The sequence below is a fragment of the Crocuta crocuta genome, unplaced genomic scaffold (assembly GCF_008692635.1).
Source record: "Crocuta crocuta isolate KB4526 unplaced genomic scaffold, BGI_CrCroc_1.0 scaffold110, whole genome shotgun sequence".
Taxonomy (NCBI): domain Eukaryota; kingdom Metazoa; phylum Chordata; class Mammalia; order Carnivora; family Hyaenidae; genus Crocuta; species Crocuta crocuta.
Window position 1 is genome coordinate 3,190,652 of NW_027527386.1, and position 19,480 is coordinate 3,210,131.

At 45.2% G+C, this 19,480-nt stretch overlaps 1 long non-coding RNA gene across 1 annotated transcript in view; it reads right to left on the minus strand.

Moving 5' to 3' along the window:
* LOC144219850 (uncharacterized) overlaps nucleotides 1–16,506 on the minus strand; it is a 35,163-nt gene extending 18,657 nt beyond the window's left edge. Inside the window, exon 1 of the long non-coding RNA XR_013331529.1 lies at nucleotides 16,426–16,506. This is a non-coding gene — a long non-coding RNA (uncharacterized LOC144219850). The remainder of the gene's footprint in view (nucleotides 1–16,425) is intronic.
* Nucleotides 16,507–19,480: the final 2,974 nt, after the last annotated feature.

The following is a 19,480-nucleotide window of genomic DNA, read 5'->3' on the forward strand; positions in this document are numbered from 1 at the left end:
GGGGGGGGAGATCAGTTTATCCTAAAATGAGACTAGTTATTTGGAGAGCAAGTCTTAGAATGGAACATGAATGGAAAGACAGTTGTGGAATGTTTGTGAAGGAAAGCTCTGGAACAGCATTTTCTGTGTGGTCAGGGCTAAGATGGGAAAGAATGGATTTGGGGAGTTCACTGGTGTAAGACTGAAATTCTGGGGCGCCTGGGAGGCTCAGTCAGTTAAGCATCTGACTCTTGATTTCAGCTCAGGTCATGATCTCATGGTTTGCGGGATTGAGCCCCACAGCAGGCTCTGCGTCCACGTTTTAATCTTCAGTCACTTAAAATAGAAATGTTTCTTGGAGTTATCAATATCAGATATCGTAAATAATCAACTTTTCCTCTACCTGGATTTGCTAGTTAAATTTGTATTGTATCTGTTTCAACTTGTCAGCAAATTGATAAATTTGCACAGAGCCTGCTTGGCATTCTCCACCTTCCCCCATCCCTCCCCCATCCATGCACATTCTCTCTCAAAAAAGGTTTTAAAAAAATTTTTTAAAGATTGAAATTCCACTCTTCTAAGAAAAAGGACACATTTTTCTTAGATCACTGGTCTACTCTGGATAGGAAGCTGTAATCAAAGGGTTTTCCTTATCTGGCCAGAAAACCGGAGTGGCTGTGTTTTGTCTTTATCAAGTCTTTGATTACTTAATAAAGTTAAAACTTCTCAATATTAAAGGAGTTAAGTTTTGCCAACAGTTGTATAGCCTTCTGTAAAAGCTCTTATGGGCATCTTGGTTAAATATAGATACTGAGTTTTGCAGTGATCTGTATTCCTATTTAGTCATGTGCTTTAAAACTTCCTGAGATTATAGGGGTACCAGGAGGATTTGGTGGGAGGAGCACGTGGCTCTTGATCTCAAGGTCGTGAGTTCGAGCCCCATGTGGGGTGTAGAAATTACTTAAATAAAGGTGAAATAATAATGATAATAAAAAACTTTCTCAGGTTTTTAACAAAACTTCCCAAGATTTAAATTCTACTAAATGAAATCTTTCTGAGTAATTAGGCTTGTATATTTGGCATGTTAAGTTACTTGGGAAGCAATGTCAAACAAATCATGATAACCTTTAAGCTGTATTCTATGGGTAAATGCTAAAACTATTTAGAAGTTATATAAATTCCTAAAGGTTTATTTAATATGTACTAGTATGAGGTCATCACTTGACATTCTAATTACTGAAATGTGTGTCACAGAAATAATCAGATTTCCTTGTCATCAGATCTGTAACCATGGCCATTTGTGAGTTTTGGGGTTACTGATTTACGGTTATTGTGCTGATGCTCTTGTAAAATGAGTTTGTCTTCAAAGAGATTCATGAAAAGGACTTATTTTTGAGAGAAAGAGAGATGGCACAAGTGAGTGAGGGACAGAGAAACAGACAAAGAGAGAATCCCAGGAGAGGCAGAGAGAGGGAGAGAGGGATAGAAAAAGAGAGAGAGAGAGAGAGAAGGGGCAGGGGGGAGGGAGAGGCAAGGCTCACCCAAAGCGCGGCTCAAGCTCACCCGATATGGGACTCGAACTCAAAAGTCATGAGATCATGACCTTAGCTGAAGTCAGATGCTTAATGACTGAACCACCCAGGTGCCCAGGACTTCTTCTTTTTTTTAAATATTTTTATTTATTTCTAGGAAAGAGAGAGACAGCGTGNTGCTTGTGGTATGGAGCCTACTTGGGATTCTCTCTCTGCCTCTCCTCCTCTCTCTCTCCCTCTCAAAATGAAAATAAGTAAGTAAATAAATAAATACAGGTATCTGATAACTTTTAAGGTCACAAAAGTTTATATGAACTGGATAAGAATTTCTAGAACTACTGGGAAGGCTTCATTAAAACAACAAGAATTAATAACATAGAACTGAATGAATTAGGGAAGATGATTACAGTTTCTATAACTCTTATTTAGAATTTTTTTTTTATTTCAGGGAGAGAGAGCAGGTGAGCAGGATAGAGGGGTGGAGTGGGAGAGGAGAGGGAGAGAGAGAGAAGGAGAGAGAGAATCTTATGCAGGCTCCACAGTCAGCACAGAGCCTGACTTGGGGTTCAATCCCACAAACCTGGGATCATGATCTGAGGCTAAATCAAGAGTCAGCCACTCAACGGACTGAGCCACCCAGGCGCCCCTGTATAACTCTTACGTAAGACATCACTGGTTCTCTAGTGCTTGTGCTTCCAGACTGAGAAAGTTCTCTCCTGAAATACCTATGACTTACAGAAAGGTGATGAAGTATTCCTTTGTGAACTGATGGAAACATTTAACTTTTCTCCCTACCTGAACCCTCCAAAATTCAGAAACTCAGTGAGTATTCTTCCTTTCACAGCAATTATTATTTGCGTAAGGTCAGTGAGAATGTGTTGTCCTTGTAACAGGACAACACTGGAAACATTGACTGGAATGTCATGTGTGAGAGAGACACGTCCAGACGGCTTTAAGGAACTAAGGTTGACTCTGTGGAATCAATAAAGCCCCTTGGAAACGGTGTCCTCATACCTTGCTGACAAGAGTTCCCAGGTGAGTAAAGAATGTCACTTCCTGGGGTACCTGAGTGGCTCAGTCAGTTAAGTGTCCAACTTTGGCTCAGGTCATGATCTCACAGTTCATGGGTTCGAGCCCCATGTAGGACTCTGTGCTGACAGCTTGGAGCCTGGAGCCTGCTTGGGGTTCGGTGTCTCCCTCTCTCCCCTGCTCATGCTCTGTCTCTCAAAAATAAATAAATGTTAAAAAAAATAAAATAAAAAGAATGTCACTTCCTGCCAGGTGCAGGAAACCTCCGGAGATCTTGGTGACCCAGAGGAAATGAAGTCACCCAAATCTACAGGTATTGGAGGCATGTCTGATGACAAGTATTTCATCTGGCTTCTGGCCTCCAGAGGTGAGACTACTAAAAGTTCAATCTATAGATTTCTTATAAAAAGTTCCAGTGAAGCAAGTTTTAAAATCTATATAGTCAGGGACACCTGCTCAGTAGGTTAAGCATCTGACTCTTGATCTCAGCTCAGGTCTTGATCTTGGGGTCATGAGTTCAAGCCCTGCATGGGGCTCCATGCTGGCTGTGGAGCCTACTTTAAAAAATAGATATTATCTAGGGGCGCCTTGGTGGCTCAGTCGGTTAAGCGTCCAACTTCCACTCAGGTCATGACCTCACGGTTCTTGAGTTCCAGCCCCACGTCGGGCTCTGTGCTGACAGCTCAGAGCCTGGAGCCTGCTTCCGATTCTGTGTGTCCCTCTTTCTCTGCCCCTCCCCCATTCACACTCTTTCTCTAAAATAAGTAAAAATAAAAACATTTTTAAAAATTTTAAAAATAGATCTATATGGTCAGTTACTATTATTGCTGAGCTTAAATAGGCCAGGTTTGTTAAAACTGGACTTGTTTTACAAATAAATCAGTATTGTGCTATGTTTGATAAAACATGAAGGTGATTTTGGAGAAAATGATGTTTCAGTAACACATATTTATGGATTTTAGATTCTAGTTGTGACTGTCTTCATGTTTGCTGTTTGCCTATAAAACTGTGCTGGATCCTGAACTCTCCGGGCTTCCTGGCCTACCTGAGCCTCTCTAAACTAAGATTTCCAATTTTCTTTCCCTCTCTTGACATGGAATCATGAGAACTAAAACTCCCTCCGCTTTTGTCCCTGAAGCCCTGCAAACTGAAAGTAGGCAACATAATACCCTGCTTGTGAAGGCTCCAGCCACCGCACTAACTGATTTGGGCAAGTTATCGGGTCTGTCTTAACAGGACAGATGAGGAAAGCTGTAGGGGTATTAACCCAGATGCGGGGGCCCTTAAAAAGAATGGGAGCTAATTTTTCTAAATAATTGGACATGGTGGCCCGGGTTCTTCACCTAAGAACTGTTAGCAATCACATTCCTCTTGATAAAAGATGCAGAAAAACCATAAGCCAACCTATGAGTGTTTGGACCAGGTTTCGAGATTTTTTTGGAAACTAGGGACACCTGTGGCTGTTCTAAACCAAAAGTCACATCATGCCATGTGATTACCCTCCGTGATACAGCTGCCATTCTACTCCCCGGTCGTGAAGCACTAGACGGTATTTCCTCTGGCTGCAGAGGTCTCCAGAGTGAACCTCTGTCTAATGCAGAAGAAACCAGTTCATAAATGACGGTGGGTTTATGGAAAATGGACTGAGAAGGGCAGGACACAGAGTACTATCCTTCAGTGCTCTCCAGAGGCTGAAAGACTGGCCCCCGGCACCCCAGCCCAAAAGGAAGAAATAATTCCAGTAACCAGAGCATTAGAAGGGACCCAGGACAAGGTGTTAACCGTTTACCCTGACTCTCAGCATGCCTTCTCTGCAATTTATGCCCCTGGAGCAATATGGACAAAAAGACGCTAAATAGTGGGAACAGAGAAACCATATGGCAAGGAAGTGCACAGAAGCCCAAAGAAGTGGCCGTGGATCACAGTGGGCCCCATCCGAAGGGAAATGCAGAGGTAACAGGGAGATAATTGGGCTGAAGCATCTGCACAAAGGGCCACTGCTGGGAGCCGCACCGGCCTCGCTGGATGACAGTCACAGCAAATGGCAGTGTTTGCACAGCTCCTGCCATGAGAAATGGAAACTGGTATCTCCTTCTGCTACTAGTGGCTCATGTTGGATATAAGCCTGCTGGTATTGACCAGGCCTCACAATATTCCATATCAGACCCATATTCTGAACACAGATACCTCATAAGGAAAAGCATATTCCTGCCTTTACAAAAGAGATTTTAGACGAAAGCTCTGTGGATGATTCTCAAAAGGCTCTTCCTATGGGCCTTGCAGATGCAAGACTTAGATCATAAAGGGGATTAAGAACACAAGAGTTACAATTAAGTCTGGCCTGGAGACTAAGAACCTAATTTAAAGTTAAGGTACAGATAAGGGCAGAACATAAATTACTACATGTATCTGTGCTAATTGGTGAAGCATAGCAGTCCCTCCCTCAAGGCCTACATTCCACAAACACCCCCCTTACGCTGGCAGCTGGGATGAGGACAGATAAGAGCAGCTAAAACATAACCCAGGTGCCAAGACGGACACATTCAGGGCCCCCATGTGCTTGCACATTCAGCATCAAGGAAAAGGCTCGCTCAAGCAATTTAGGAACAAGCCTAATATACATTCTTCCTCTTGTGGTTAAAAATCATCTAAAGGCCTTACCCACACAAAATGAGATAAGTTTGTTAGTATCTTAATCTGGGGGACTGATGTCAAGAATATGGGAAGGTTCTGCAAGAACACTTTTGTAAAGCCTGTTTCGGTACACCTTCTGCTGATCAAAGCATCTCCTCACAAATAATTAGCCCCTGTAAAAATTCTGTCTTCTGATGTCATGTTATCGTTTGACCTATAAATAAAGACCCCAAAACCGACAGGACGGAGATGCCTGGCAGGTGATCAGAAAGAATCTCGGGGCTCTCTCACTCTCTCTCTTGCCGACACCATCCATCCTTCAGGGACCCCCGGGCCTGCTGAAGCCGCCCTCCTGCAGGCCACCGAGTCTGGGCCCCTAATTCTACCACTTGGTTCCTTTAGTCCACCTACTCCCAGAAGGAGCTAGAAGAGGCTGTAAAACAGGGCTACTAACGGCCTACAATAGTCAGAAAATGGATGATAAGCAACAGAGGAAGCATCTGGGACCTGAGCGGCCTCCCTGGGCGCGGAAGGTAAGGAAGCTTCATACTAACTAAGGACGGTGACCACCTGGCAATGAAGGAAGTTACGGAGAAAAGAGCAATCCGATTCAAATAGAGGATTCAAATACTTTTTGGCGTCATGGACATATTTAGTGGATGGATTAAGGATTAAGGCCTTTCCCTGCAGGACAGAAAGAGCTAGTAAAGTAATGAAAACCTTAAATATCAAGTTGAGATTACACTCTGCCTGGAGGTCTCAAGCTTCTGGGAAGACAGAATGTGCTACCGGAACCCTGAAAAAGACCCGGCAAAACCGTGCCAGGAGACGACACCAGAGAACTGATCAACACGACTCCCAGGAGCTCTCACTAGAATGAGAGCTGCCCCGTTGGGCAAACTAAAAGCAAAGTGCATTTGAAATAATTTACGTGAGGCCCTTTCCAAAATGCTCTGACTCCTCAACTCCAGGGGGCGCCTGCGTGGCTCAGCTAGTTAAGCATCAACTTCCGCTCAGGTCATGTAATCTCTTGGTTCGTGAGTTCAAGCCCTACATGGGGCTCTGTGCTGACAGTACAGAGCCTGCACGGGATTTTCTCTCTCTGCCCCTCCCCCACTTGCATTCTCTCAAATAAATAAACTTTAAAAACAATTAAAAAAAATAAGTTTCATTAGCCATTAAGCTAGATTAATCTCTAACAGATGGTGGATGCACTCAATAAATATGGAACATTTTCACCTCCTAAAATTAAGCCTCACCCATATGGACCTGGGGGCTGCATGTACATCAATACTTTAAAAACGTATTTCTTTGGGCAAATTCCTAAACACACACTCACTACCAAAATTCACATGGGAAGAAATAGAAATTCTGAACAGACCCATAACTAGTGAAGAAATCGAGTCAGTTATCCAAAATCTCCCAACAAATAAGAGCCCTGGGCCAGATGGTTTCCCTGGGGAATTCTACCAGACATTTAAAACCGAATACCCATTCTTCTCAAGCTATTCCAAAAAACAGAAATCGAAGAAAAACTTCTGGACTCATTTTATGAAGCCAGCATCACTTTGGTTCCCAAGACAGACAGAGACCCAGCAAAAAAAAGAGAACTACAGGCCAATATCCTTGATGAATACAGATGCAAAAATCCTCAACAAGATACTTGCAAATCAAATCCAACAGCACATAAAAAGAATTATCCACCAAGATCAAGTGGGATTCATTCCTGGGTTACAGGGCTGGTTCAGTATTCGCAAATCAATGTGATACATCACATCAACAAAAGAAAAGATAAAAACCATAAGATCCTGTCGATAGATGCCGAAAAAGCATTTGACAAAATACAGCATCCCTCCTTAATAAAGACCCTCGAGAAAGTAAAATAAAGTAAAATAAAGACCCTTGAGCTTTAACGGCCCGAGGGCTCGGATGGCTCTGTGCAGACATCCAATGCCGACACAGCCATGTGAGCGCCGGGGGGCACACGGTGCGGGGAGGGGAGCTGCTCATCTCAGAGCGGCCCCGGGGATGCACTGTTCACAGACAGACACCTCCAGGCTGGCGCCACTTCCCTGGCCGACCCCCAGCACCGGCCCCAGGGCCACCCTCCCGGCCCAACTTGCTGACACCAGCCCCACCCCCGTGCTCCGGTGGAAACAGCCCTCCCACTCACGCCCCCCTCAGTCCTAGCGCAGCGGGGTCCCTGCCCCGAAAGTGCGGCCCACACCCCTGCGCCCCACACCCCTGCGCACGCCTCATCTCCTGACTCGGGAGCTTTGTGGAGCCTCGCTTCCAGCAGCGGGGGTGACGGGTCTCGTTTCACAAGCAGACAGGAGCACATCCACTTAAAACCCCATTCAGTCCGGAGACCACTGGCCACAACGGTCAGGGCCGAAGAGCAGAGCGCACGCATACAGATCGCGACACTGGCAGAAGCGCCAGGCCCCAGGGAGCGGGGGACACTAGGTGGCAGGGCACTACAGGACATCAAGCCTTTCCCTCCACGACAGGACACGTAGCTGACTTTCTAGCACAGAGAAACAGGCACAGAGAAGTGGACAAAATGAGAAGACAGGGGAATCTCAAATGAAAAAGAACAGGACGAGGCCACGGCCAGAGATCTAGGAAAACAGATTTAAGTAACATGCCTGACAGAATTTAAAGTGTTCGTCCTAAAGATACTCACTGGACTTAAGAAGAGTGGAGGATCTCAGTGAGATCATTAACACAGAGATAAGGAATAACATAGCAGAGATAAAGCATTCAATAACCAGAACGAGGGGCGCCTGTTTGTCGGTTAAGTGTCTGACTCTTGATTTCAGCTCAGGTCATGATCTCACAGCTCATGGGATGGAGCCTCGCATTGGGCTCCTCTGTCTCTGTCTCTCTCTGCCCCTCTCCTGCTCATGTGCGCTCTCTCTCTCAAAATAAACTTTAATAAATAAACAAGGAAGTAAATAAGGAGCTAAAACAAGAAAAGGCTGGAAGAAGCAGAGGAATGAATTACTGACCTAGAAGACAGAGCAATCTCAAGGGACCGAGCTGAACAAGAGAAGAAAGAATTATGCAAAATGAGAACAGACTTCGGGAACTCAGTGACTGCATCACAGGTGATAACATTCATATTATAGGATTCTCAGAAAAAGAGATGGGGGGCGGGGCAGAGAACTTATTTGAAAAAATAACAGCTGAAAACCTCCCTAATCTGAGGAAGGAAACAGAGATCCAGATCCAGGAGGCACAAGAATCCCCAACAAAATCAACAAAATCAGATCCACACCAAGACATATTATAATTAAAATGGAAAAATATAGTGATACAGAAAAATAGTAAAAGCAGCAAGACAAAAGGAGACAGGAAACCCGTAAGGTTATCAGCAGATTGTTCAGCACAAACTTTCCAACCCAGAAAGGAAAGATGTGACTCCTACAGTGCTGAGTGGGAAAGCCTGCAGGCAAGAACATTCCATCCAGCAAGACTATCATTCAGAATAGGAGAGAGAAATGGTTTCCAGAGGAGGTCATGAACAGGAAGCTGCCCTGCAGGAAAAGACGACACTTGGAGAGGAAAAGAAAAGACCAAAGATGACTGTATGAAGGTAGGAAACACAAAAGCAGTAAAAACGAATAGGAGAGGAGTAAAGAATGGGTCCAAACGTAAACTACGATGGTAGCCACAAATCAAGATCCACTAATGAATATGCAATGAATAAATAGGAAGAAATCCAAACATATCACTAAAGAAAACCAGCAAACCAAACCATAAGAGAGAAAGAAACGATCAGAGAAAATCTGAAACAGCCTCAAAACAAGTAATAAAAATCACAACAAGTACTTATCAATAATTACTTTGAATGTCAAAGGACTAAATAATCAAAAGATACAGGGGGACAGGATGGATAAAACCAAGACCCATTTATGCTGCCTACAAGAGACTCACTTTATTTATTTTATTTTTTAATGTTTTATTTATTTCTGAGAGAGAGAGAGAGAGAGACAGCGCGAGCAGGAGAGGGTCAGAGAGAGGAGACACAGAATCCGAAACAGGGTCCAGGCTCTGAGCTGTCAGCACAGAGCCCAACGCGGGGCTCGAACTCACAAACTGTGAGATCATGACCTGAGCTGGTCTGATGCTTAACTGACTGAGCCACCAGGGCACCCCAAGACTCACTTTAGACCTAAAGACACCTGCAGATTGAAACAGAGGGGATGGAGAAACATTTCTCATGCAAGTAGGTATCAAAAGAAAGAGCATCAATACTTATATGGGACAAAATAAACTTTAATACACAGACTGTAACAAGAGATCAAAAGGACACCATATAATAGTAAAGGGGACAATCCAACAAGAAGATACAACTGTAAATATTTATGAAGGTGACATGCGAGTAGCCAAATACATGTAACAGTTAATAACAAGCATAAAGGAACTAACCAAAAATAATATACTAGTAGGGGACTTCAACACCCCACTTACATCAGTGGACAGATCATCGAAACAGAAAATCAAGAAGGAAACAATGGCTTTGAATGACATATTGAAACAGATGGATTTAACAGATATGCTAAGAACATCCCATCCAAAACAGAATATACATTATTTTCAAGTGTGCACTGAACACTCTCCACAAGGGATCACACATTAGCCCACAGATCAGGTCTCAACAAATTCAAGAAGACTGAAGCCATACCATGCATCTTTTCTGACCAGTGCTATGAAACTAGAGGTCAACCACAAGAAAAAAATCTAGAAAGACCACAAATACATGGAGGTTAAATAACCTGATGCTAAATAATGAGTGGGTCAAATAGGAAATAAAAGAAGAAACAAAGTCCAAGGAAACAAATGAAAATAAAAGCAATGGTTCAAAACCTTTGGGACACAGAAAAATGGTTCTAAGGGAGAAGTTTATAGCAATACACTCTACCTAGAGAAGCAAAAAAATAAAATAAAAATAAAAATTTTTAAAAATCTCAGAGAAAACAATCTAACTTTACAACGATAGTAGGTAGAAAAAAAAACAACAAACAAAACTTAAAACCAGCAGAAAGAAGGGAATAAAAAGATTACAGCAAAATAAATGACATACAAACTTAAAAAACAACAGATCAATGAAACCAGGAGGTGGTTCTTTGAAAATGTCAATAAAATTGATAAACTTCTAGCCAACTTCTATTCAAGAAAAAAAGAGAAAGGACTCCCATAAATAAAATCACAGGTGAGAGAGGAAAAATAACAAATACCACAGAGATATAAGCAATTATAAGAGAATATCATGACAAATTATATGCCAACAAATTGGACAACCTGGAAAAAAATAGAGAACTTGAATAGACCAATAGCCAGCAAGGATATTGAATTAGTAATCAAAAAGACTCCCAACAAACAAAAGCCCAGCACCAGGTGGCTTCAGAGGCAAATTCTACCCACCACTTAAGGAAGAGTTAACACCTATTCTTCTCAAACTATTTCAAAAAGTAGAAGAGGAAACTTCATCCTAGGAGCCCCGCCATCACCCTGATATTAAAACCAGATAGAGACACCACAAAAAAAAAGAGAACTATAGGACTATAGGCCAATATCTCTGATGAACATAGATGCTACTAGCAAACTAGCAAATCCAACGATACATTAAAACGATCATCACCATGATGGAGTGGGATTCATTCAAGGTTTGGAAGGGTAGTTCAATATTCACAAATCAATCAATGTGAATAAGACAAAGGGTAAGAACTATAAGATCATTTCAATGGATGCAGAAAATGCATTTACCAATGTACAACCACCATTCATGATCAAGCCCTCAACAAAGTAGGTTTAGAGAGACTGTACCTCTATGTGATGAAGGCTGTCTATGAACAACCCACAGCTTCCTCCCCACTGGAGAGAAATGAGAGCCTTTCCCCTAATGTCAGGAACACAATAAGAATGTCCATTCATAACACTTTTATTCAACATAGTACTGGAAGTGCCAGCCACAGTCATCAGACAACGAAAAGAAATAAAAGGCATCCAAATCAGTAAGGAAGAAGTAAGACTTTCATTATTTGCAGATGTCGAGATCCTATATATAGGAAACCTGAAAACTCCACCCAAAATCTGTTAGAACTGATAAGCAATTGCAGTAAAGTGGCGGGATACAAATCAATCTACAGAAATCTGTTGTATTCCTAAAGAAAAATTAAGGAAACGATCCCATTTACAAGTACCGATAACCAACCGTAAGATACGAAGGAATAAACCTAACCAAAGAGGTGAAAGGCCTGCACTCTGAAACCTATAAACCACTAATGAGAGGCGCCTGGGGGACTCGGTCGGTTAAGCATCCAACTTTGGCTCAGGTCATGGTCTCCTAGTTTGTGAGTCTGAGCCCTGAGTGGGCTCTGTGCTGACAGCTCGGAGCCTGGAGTCTGCTTTGAATTCTGTGTCTCATTCTCCCTCTGTCCCTCCCCCATTTGTGCTCTGTCTCTCTCTCTATCTCTCAAAAATAAATTTTAAAAATATGAAAAAAATAAAAAAAACACTAATGAAAGAAATTGAAGACAATGCAAAGAAATGGAAAGACATTCCACATTCCTGAACTGGAAGAACATTGTTAAAATGTCTGTACTACGCAAGGCAATCTACACATTCAATGCAATCCCTATCAAAATCCCAACAGCATTTTTCACAGAACTAGGAAAACCACCTAAAATTTCTGTGGAACCACAAAAGACCCCGAAACAGCCAAAGCAATCTTAAAAAAGAAAAGCAGGGGCTCCTGAGTGGCTCAGTTGGTTAAGCTTCTGACTTCCGATCAGGTCACGATTTTACAGTCCATGAGTTCAACCCCCAAGTCGGGCTCTGTGCTGACAGCTCAGAGCCTGGAGCCTGCTTCGTCTTCCTCTCTCTCTGCCCCTCCTCCACTCTCATGCGTGCGCTCACGCGCTCTTGCTCCCTCTCTCTCTCTCTCCCTCTCTAACAAACATTTTAAAAAAAGGAAAAGAAAAAGAAAAACAAAGATGGAGGCATCACAATTGTGGACTTCAAATTATGTTACAAAGCTGTAGCAATCAAAACAGAATGATCCTCGCACAAAAACAGACACATATACCAATGGAACACAATAGAAAGCCCAGAAATAAAACCACAAGTATATGGTCAATTAATCTTCAACAAAGCAGGAAAGAATATCCCATGGGGTGGGGGGAACAGTCTCTTCAACAAATAGTACTGGGAAAACTGGACAGCACAAGCAAAAGAATTAAACTGGACCACTTTATTACACCATACAGAACAATAAATTCAAAATGGATTAAAGATGTAAATGTGAGACCTGAAACCGTAAAAATCCTAGAAAAGAGCACAGGCGGTAATTTCTCTGATGCCAGCCACAGCACTTTTTTATAGATATGTCTCTTGAGGCAAGGGAAACAAAAGCAAAAATAAATGACTGAGACTAGAGTTAAAATAAAACGTTTCTGAATGGCAAAGGAGACACCTCAACAAAACTAAAAGGCAACGTATGGAATGGGAGAAGATATTTACAGATGAAAAATCCAATAAAGGGTTAGTATCCAAAATATATAAAGAACTTGTAAAACTCAACACCCAAAAAACAATCCAATTCAAAAATGGGCAGAAGACACGAACAGACGTTTCTCCAAAGACATCCAAATGGCCAACAGACTCATAAAGAGATGCTCAGTATCCCTCATCTTCAGGGAAACACAAATCAAAACAAGCTCACACCTATCAGCTCACACCTGTCAGAATGGCTAAAAGGAACAACACAGGGAACAACAGGTGCTGGCGAGGATGGGGAGAAAGGGAAACCTTGCACTGTTGGTGGGAATGCAGACTGGTACGGCCACTCTGCGAAACAGTGCGGAGGTTCCTCAAAAAGTTAAAAATAGAGCTACCCTATGACTGAGCAATTGCACTACCAGGTATTTACCCAAAAGATACAAGAATACGAATTCAAACAGATACATGCACCCCAATGTTTACTGCAGCGTTATTTGCAATAGCCAAGACTTGGAAACAGCCCAAATGTCCATCGACTGATGAACTGGATAAGGAAGATATGGCGTATAATACAAGGGAATATTACTCGGCCATAAAAATGAATGGAACCTTGCTATTTGCAACAACATAGATGGATCTAGAGGGTATTATGTTAAGTGAAATAAGTCAGGCAGAGAAAGACAAATACAAAATGAATGAATAGATTCACTCATGTGTAGAATTGAAGAAACAAAACAAATGAACGAAGTGAGGGGGGGAAAGGAGGGAGGCAAACCAAGAAACAGACTCCTAACTACAGAGAACTGATGGGTATCAGAGGGCAGGTGAGTGGAGGATGGGTGTGACAGGTGATGGGGATTGAGGAGGGCACTTGTAATGAGCACTGGGTGATTGAAGTTACAAAATAATATAAAAATAAATAAAAATTTTTAGAGACTAACGTAGACGATTACAATTTTTTTTTAGTTTATTTATTTTGAGAGAGATTGATCGAGCACAAGAACAGGGGAGGGGCAGAGAGAGGGGGAGAGAAAGAATCCCAAGAAGGCTCCACACTGTCAGCGCTGAGGCCCACACGGGGCTCAAACCCACGAACCGTGAGATCATGACCTGAGCGTAAATCAAGAGTCAGATGCTTAACCAACTGAGCAACCCAAGCCCCCCACCTTTTTACATTTTTTTCTACAAAAACAGAGAGAGACAGAGAATCTTAAGCAGGCTCCACGCTCAGCATAGGGCCTGACGTGGGGCTCAATCCCACGACCCTGGGATCATGACCTGAGCCAAAAGCAAGAGTTGGACGCTCATCTGAGTCACCCAGGTACCCGAAATGACAACTTTTCCTTTTATTACATATTTTTTTAAGTCCTAAAGTATGTCTGTGAGCTAAAAATTCTTGAAATTTTCCCTTGAATCCTTGAAATCCTTGTAAATTATTCATCCTAAGAGCCCTAGGAGCGTCTTTTGTGCTAATGACGTGACTCTGGGTGGCTCGTGGGTGGGGGCTAGTCAAGAAGGATCAAGTCCTGACTAGAAGTGTGGAATTGTCACCCCCACACCCCATCCTCCAGTCTCAGGAGGGGGTCTGGAATCATAGTCATTGATCATGCCGAGGTGAGGAAGCCTCTAGAATCTCAACAGTATGGGGTTCAGAAAGCGCCCACCGGAGTGACCTGATCCACCCCAGGAAGACGATGCCCCCAACTCCCGGGCTCAGGACCTTCCAGTGCTCCCCTATGCACCCCTCCCTCTGGCTGCTCATCTGTATCCTTTATCATATTCTTTCATAAACTGGAAAATGTTAAGTGTTCGGTCCCTGAGTTCTGTGAAAGCTGTTCTAGCAAATAAATCCAAGGATGGGGTCATGGGAATGTCTGGCCCGTAGCCAAGGGGGCAGCTGTGGGTGACCCAGGGCTCTACTAACCGCAGTAGGCATGTGGAGGGGGGAGTCTTAGGGACTCAGCCCCTAGCTTGTGGGGCGGACGCTGTCTCAAGGTAGGAAGTGTCAGAACTGAGTGAGACTGTAGGACACCCAGCCGGTGCCCAGAATTGTCAGGTGGGGCAAGTCCCCGCCAATGCAGTGACCGGGAGTGTCAGCGCTGAAGTGTTCTGTGTAGAAGTGAAGGTGGAAGACACAGGAGAACCGGAGGCTTTGCAAATACAGGGTCTAATAAAAACAGAAAATGACCATAACGGAAAAAATCATAAAATGCTACTGGATGACACCGAAGTGGGAAGGCAGAAAGGGAAGGGAAGGCACAAGATCTCAGAACCACCCACCGTAACAGCGACTCTAGACTTTTAATGAAATTCCATTAAATCCAATCCAGGTTGGACTTTCTGGTTTTGAGTGTATGGAAAACAACTCCAAGGGGCGCCTGGGTGGCTCAGTGGGTTGAGCGTCTTACTTTGGTTCAGGTCATGATCTCACAGGTCGTGGGTTCGAGTCCCACATCAGGCTCTGTGTGGACCACTCACAGGCTTTAGATTCTGTGTCTCCCCCTCTCCTTGCCCCTCCTCCACTCATGCTCTGTCTCTATCAAAAATAAACAAACATTTTAAAAAAAGAAAAAAGAAAAACTACTTTTAAAACCTGAAACTGAAGGCAAATGTCTATAAATAGCTGAATTTTCTAGAGAAAAAAGAGGGAAGAGACTTTCCCTAAAATACATCAAGGCATTTAAGTAACCACGGAACTGGGCCAGTGCTATGTGTTAATGGTGGTTAAGCTCTGCCAGCCCGGGCAGGGGCGGTGGTGGGCAGGCCGGACGCCTGAACACAGAAGGTCACGCCAAAGGTTATCTTTGGGGATAATGAATGGCCTTCACTCCAACTTCCATAGAAAAACCATTTAATGCAGATTTTACAACTGGGACACTTTCAGAAGGACGTAAACACAAGCGATCTGTGACTTCCTAGTACAGGGTTTCCTTATGTAGAGGGAAAAAGAGTGAGCTCCGAAGGAAGACGCTGATAATCATGATTCTCTTAAAATTAAGAGGAGCCCAGGGAGCTACCTGTGTCACTACCTGACACAGTCCCTCTGCGCTGAAGGGGAAGGAAGGAGGCAGAAACTCAGGCGTTTACACCTGCTGAACGTGAGGCCGGCGGAAGACANTTGTCACTGTAAAGTCTCCATGAGGGAGCACAGCCTCCTTTACATGACACACACCCTGGGGACAGGCCTGCAGCATTAAGACCCACCCCCTCCTGCCTGCCCCACACAGGACAAGGCTTCCCCACCTAAATATGCATCCCAGCCCCAAGCCAGAGGAGCCCATCCACCCTCCCTCCGGGGACTCCGGGATCTGTGATCCCCTGGATCCGTATCAGCTGCTAATAAAGTTTTCTTCCTGCGACTGCTCCGTGTGGAGGAGTTTCTGCCTCACCAGGGAGCTGATGTGGTTTCGGAGTGGGGGTGCGGGGAGGGGGTCGGCACCTGGCAGCCATGAAAAAATTCCTGAGACATCTTTCCTGCAAAAAAAGTTTTCTACAGCACGGGGCCAGGACCCTGGGCAGAAAGAGCTGCACTGGGTTGTGAGGAGGGATGGATCGCATGGGATTTTCCATCCTATGGAGAGGAGGGTGACATTGGGGCTCCAGGAAATTGACTCCATAGGTTTCTGCAGATTTGTTTCCCTGTAATTTCCTAAGAGGTTTGTAAGTGGATGGAGACTCACATCCTGCTAGACTCTGATCCCTATTCGTTAACCATTTGTTTCCCTCTGTCCTTCATNGCACTCACCATCTCGCTCCGGGGCGTCCTGCTCCGCCGCCCCACCCGCACCTGGGGCTGCGCAGGACCCGAGAGCGCCAGCTGTCCCGCTCAGAGCCACGCCCACCGGGCTCCTGCTCGCGCCTGATTGGATGGTGTACAGGCCCCGGGCCCTCATTGGACGAGCTTTTACTCGTTGTAACCTGATTGGATGGTGTTCCGAAGATAATCTCCTAGAACCTGATTGGACATTTTCGAGTCTCCTCGCTTCTGCACGGGGATAGGACAGCCTGCGGCCCTTCACGTTCTGATTGGAGGGTAATCCTGGCACCCTCCCCCCCCGAGCTCCAATTGGGCAGATTCCCCTGGCTCCGCCTCCTGCCCCCTGAGTGACAGGCTGGTGTACACACCTGTCAGATCCTCCGGCAGGACGGTCGCTCTCAGCATAATTCGCTCTGGGCCGGCTCAGCCGCCTGCCTCCTAGTCTGTCCCGGGAATCCGACTCACGTTCTCTGCGGGGCCTCCCTAGTCCAACGTCGGATCTGGACGCGACAAAACAGAAGCGCCTGGTGACGCTTGTGTTCGTGGTTCACAAGGGGTGACGGTGCACCCGTCCCCTGTGTTCAAGAACAGCTCACTGACAGGGCGCCCGGGTGGCCCAGAGCCCGCAGCTGCTTCGGATTGGGTCTCCCTCTCTCTCTGCCCCTCCCCCGCTCGCGCTCTGTCTCCGTCTTTCCAAAGTAACTGAACGTTAAAAACTAAGAGTGAGAAGAACAGCTCACTGACCTGCGACCTCACCTCAGGGGATACAGGTCGGTCTCCCTGGTTTTGACCTGACCCTCTGAAAGCGTGAGGCCCCGCCCTCTGAACCAACCTCCACTCCTCAGGCCTCAGGTCAATCAAAACTGCCCGGGTCCTCAGCCACCAAGGGAGTGGGACCCCCGCGGCCCCAGCCGGGCACAGCCACAGGTGTGACACGTTACAGTGCTCAGGTGTGCGCTTTATTCTGCAAGGAAAGTCACGGCAGATCCAGTGTGTAATCAGTGTCCGTGTGAATGAGGAATTTGTAAAAGCTCCATTTCCTTTCTCAGGTGGTGCACTGACGTGGGACCGCTCTGAGAACAAACGAGGAGGGGGAGGGGAGGGAGAACGTGCCCTTTTGGAACCTGCCTGTTCCTGTTCAGACTGTTTCTTAGGATTCGCTATTTTTGTTGTAAAGAAAAAGCTACGGAATGGGACCCCAGTCATCATATGTATGAGGGAGTCCCTCAGCCCCCTTTAGGTGGTCCCCTCTGGTTTTATGTTTAAAAACTGTGGTCTCGGGGCGCCTGGGTGGCTTAGTCGGTTAAGCGTCCGACTTTCGCTTAGGTCATGATCTCGCGGTTCGTGGGTTCGAGCCCCGCGTCGGGCTCTGTGCTGGCTGCCAGCTCGGCGCCCGGAGCCTGTTTCAGAGTCTGCGTTTCCCTCTCTCTCTCTGACCCTCCCCTGCTCACGCTGTCTCTCTCTCTCTCTCTCCTAGAAATAAATAAAAATATTAAAAAAAAACAACAACTGTGGTCTCTCCTTACGTGAATTTCTAACTAAATGGACTCAATTCAGCAGGGGTCACTGAGAACATCAATGGCCATTATGGGAGACTTCTGATCTCCCCTGACTCTTATCAAAATTGAATTGGACATTCATGATGCTAAAATTGTTAGAAACAAATGGGATGCCATTTTAACGGGTATTTGGAAGCTTCCAAACACTACCAGGATGTAAATTCCCTTCTCTGCAAAACACGATTTCTAAATTATCAGAGGAAAAACCCCTGGAAGGTGTCCAAGTGGCTTTCCAGCCTCCTCCTCCTTCCCCATCTTCTCTGTCTCCAGACACGTGGGCGCCCCTTCCAGTGCAGACCAGGTCAGCACCCCCTTCCTCTCTTCTCTCTGCCCCCCCACTTTGTGTGTGCCCCTTAATCCTTTCGCTGAGGTCCTTTTCCTCTGATTCTCTCCCCAATCCCTCCTCTCCCGAACCTGTTAAGACAGGCCCCTGTAGGGAGCCAAAAACAAAAGCCCAATTGTTTAACATTGTTGGGCTAAGGCTGAACTTCAGGCCCGAATTAGACTTTCTTAAAGTGGCTGTGGACCCCCAAAGGTTTGCTGAAGAATTTAAGTTATTCAGACTTACCACCCTGGTTTCTCAGATTTATACCAGTTAGCTCACATGCTTGCTGGAGACGGCCAGGCCAAACGCTGGCTGAAGCTGGCCCAATAAGAACATCCTAAAGAGTAACAGGGAATCAGACACCTACATTTTGGCCAGGATGCTAGAACATTCACTGGAAATACTACGCAGCAATTACAACACTTCCCTTAAGCCTGGCGAGCAGAATGAAACTCAGACTTGCACACCACAACCTGATGAACCTTTCCATAATGATGACAATGGACTCCAAATTGTCTTTCAAGAAAATTCTGTTTCTACTGAAAGCATATGAAAGCTTTCTAAAGAAAATTTTAAAACATGTACTTTCTGTTATTACAAAGAGCCAGGATGCTGGAGAAAAGCTTGTTACAGATGTAAGCACTCCAGGGACGCCTGGGTGGCTCAGTCAGTTAAGCACCCAACTTCGGCTCAGGTCATGATCTCACGGTTTGTGGGTTCGAGCCCCGCGTCGGGCTCTATGCTGACAGCTCAGAGTCTGGAGCTGCTTCGGATTCTGTGTGTGTGTCTCTCTCTCTGACCCTCCCCTGCTCACACTGTCTCTCTCTCTCTCTCAGAAATAAATGAAAACACTAAAAAAAAAAAAATGTAAGCACCCCGCCCAGCCGTGTCCCTCGGCCAGCCTTCCCCATGTGCTCCGCATTCCCAGTGCCGGGGCCCCAGGGAACCACAGGGGCTCTTCCCAGGCCCCCCTCTGGCTCAGCCCGTGGAACCGCCTCCACACTGGGAATGGATCTCTGTCTTTGTTGGCACCGCAACTGCACTGTTGGTGCCCAGCCTCCTGCTGTAACGCAGCCCCTGCCTGGATGGACGAAAGCAGNTTTTGTCCGGGCCCTTTGAGAGATACACCCCCTGTCCTTAGTTACTTCTCTATTCATTT